Here is a 3,026-nt window from a genome sequence, read left to right as displayed (position 1 = left end):
GAGTACTTGAGCTAGAATCCAGCTTCACTCACCTGGAGCACTGCCCCATGGGTCTCACTGCAGCGCCTGTGACCTTGCCCACACTATGGCCGTATCCTACCGTCTTCATTGGAGGGAAAGGCAGGTACTCTGCTTCCAATGTTTGGAACAATAGGGAAAAGATAAAAAGAGAGACTGCAGATGAGCAGATGAGTAGATAGGGCATTTGCATGAGGCCAACTGGGGTTTGATCCCCCAGCATCCCATATGGACCCCTGAGCACTGCCAAGAACAATTTCTGAGCCTGGAGCCAGGAATAACCCCTGAGCACTGCCCGGTGAGACCCAAAAACCAAAAATAATTTTTTTTAATTTTAAAAAATAATAATTAAAAATCAAAAGATGAAGAAAAGGGAACTTCTATCCTTCCTGTCCATAACTTTGCAGACCCTGAGACTTAGGGAGAGTGGGTTCAATCCTGCCTTGGAGTAGAGGTTCCCTGGGCCTTCTTAGTCCAAAGTTTCCAAAGAAGATGTGATCCAGCCAGACTCCTGGAACAAAGTTGCCTTGACATCCATACCTGTGTCGCAGGGCTCTTTGAATTTTGTTTGGTGGTGAGGAGGTCATTCCCAGTTCTCTGGAAATTCCCACGGCTTATTCTCTGCAGTGCCAGAGATTGAACCCAGGCCTCCAGCATGCAAAGTTTGAACTCAGCCCACAGAGCCATTTCTCTGGCTTTGATCATATGGTTCTTGAAGAAAAACCAAGCAAGCTGTGCACATTGCAGGCTAAAGAGCAAACCTACGCTCTCCAAATGGGAGTGCAGGAAGAAGAGCAGGATAATCTGCTGCCTCTCCAAACTGCCTGGCATGTGTCTCTGTTAGCAACGTGTGAGTTCCCCATATTTTTATTGTGAAGATGGAGCCACTGATGGTTGTGAAGCTTTTCATGATGTCTTCTGACAACAGTTGTTCTTGCTTCACTTAGGGACAGGCCGGCCTGAGCGTTTGCTTTTATTGACAACAGAATATATGGGATCTGCTTTGCAGTTGAATATTTAAAACAACAATCCTTTCAGAGCCCAAGATTTCAAAAGCATCATGTCTCCTGAGTCTGCCGTTCACATTTTATTCTAAATAGCTACTCATGCATCTATCCAAAACTGTCTATAAATAAAGAGCAATAAGGAAAGCCATCTTGTGTTTATGTACATGAGCTACATGTCTTTTTTTTTTTTTTTGAGGGGTAACTAAACTGAACAGATGAGGGGTGCTCCCATATGTTGGTGAAGTTTTGACTACACCTGGCAGTGCACAGGGCTTAATTTTGGTTCTATGCTCAGAAGTCATTTGTGATTGGGCTCGGGGGGACCATATATGATGCCAGGGATCCAATCTGGGTCAGTTGCATGCAAGGCAAGAGCCCTATTCATTGTACTATCTCTTTGGCACCACTCCTAAAAATTTTAACTGCATCCATGCTTTCCCAGGTTCACCAGTCAGGGACAGATCTTTCATCTTGTCATTTCTCCAAAGCATGTGAATATGGACCTCCCACCCAACACCTCTTGCTTTGCTCATATCAACACTTTTTAGAAGGTAGTTGGAGCCCATGAGCTTTTTATATATTTATATATTTTCATTTTCTTTGTTCTTGTTTATTTGTGGGGGTGGTCACACCCATTGGCATTCCAGGGTTACTCCTGGCTCTGCACTCAGAAATCGCTCCTGGCAGACTCAGGGGACCATATGGGATGTCAGGAATCAAACCTAGGTCATTCCCGGGTCAGCCATGTACAAGGCAAAAGCCCTACCACTGTGCTATCACTCCAACCCATTTTCATTTTTCTTTGGCATCTGGTCCACACCTATTTGTACTCATGTCTTACTCCTATATGTGCACAGGGATCAGGGGGTCACTCCTGATGGTGCTCAGAAGACCATATGTGGTACCAGGGATCGAACCAGGGTTGGCTGCATGCAATGCAAGTGCTTTACCTGCCTTACTATCTTTCTGACCTCATATGAGCATCTCTCAGAACAAACATGCAGAAAGTATGAAAGAAAAGTTGGGGCCTTGGGGCTGGTGAGGTGGTGCTAGAGGTAAGGTGTCTGCCTTGCAAGTGCTAGCCAAGGAAGGATTGCGGTTTGATCCCCTGGCATCCCATATGGTCCCCCCAAGCCAGGGGCAATTTCTGAGCACTTAGCCAGGAGTAACCCCTGAGCATCAAACGGGTGTGCCCCCCCCCCAAAAAAAGAAAGAAAAGTTCAGCCAATTGGCCTGTTCTGGTTGCAGCAAGTGAAGCAGCACTACGAATAGCAGTCTTTTCTGTTGACTTATCATCACCATCATCCCCTCTTGACTTATTTTTGCTTGCCAGAAAGAGAGCTGAGCCTGAGGGCTGTGATTCAGATACCAGATGCAAAAATAAAAGGGATAAAAAAGCAGAGAAATAAATGATGCTCCTAAAAAACTGAACTACACACAGCACACTGGAATCTGCATCCAAATGTGGTTAAATATTCATCTGAAATGTGAAAATCAGCTCCACACTATTTTTTCAGTCTTGTAAGGGAAAAGGGGGTTTGTCAGGTGGGAGAGAGAGAGAGAGAGAGAGAGAGAGAGAGAGAGAGAGAGAGAGAGAGAGAGAGAGAGAGAGAGAGAGAGAGAGAGAGAAAGAAAGAGAGAGAGAGAGAGAAGGAGAGAGAGAGAAGGAGGGAAGAGAGACACAGGAAGCAGTTCTGGAGCAGGACCACTGCAGGAAATCATCTAAACCAGGCAGCAAAGAGATGAAACAAGTATCTGAAGACCTTTCCACCACATGGAGCAAGAGGCCTGGCCAGGACTGCAGCATTTATTGGGAATTTAGGACCACCCCCATGGATGGAGGGGGCTAAGGTAAAGGATTCATCTAGAAGTTCTTCTGGCCTAGGTGGAACTTTGGCATGTAAAAAAGGAAGCCATCATTGTTAAGGGTGAAAGCTGCATGGCCATCATAGTTTAGGGTGAAGGCTGGTTAACCCGATATACGGGTTCAGACACTGGCCT

Source organism: Suncus etruscus, chromosome 1, assembly GCF_024139225.1.
Source record: "Suncus etruscus isolate mSunEtr1 chromosome 1, mSunEtr1.pri.cur, whole genome shotgun sequence".
In the NCBI taxonomy this organism is placed as follows: Eukaryota; Metazoa; Chordata; class Mammalia; order Eulipotyphla; family Soricidae; genus Suncus; species Suncus etruscus.
The sequence above is the reverse complement of the archived record's forward strand: the minus strand, read 5'-3'. Positions refer to the sequence as shown.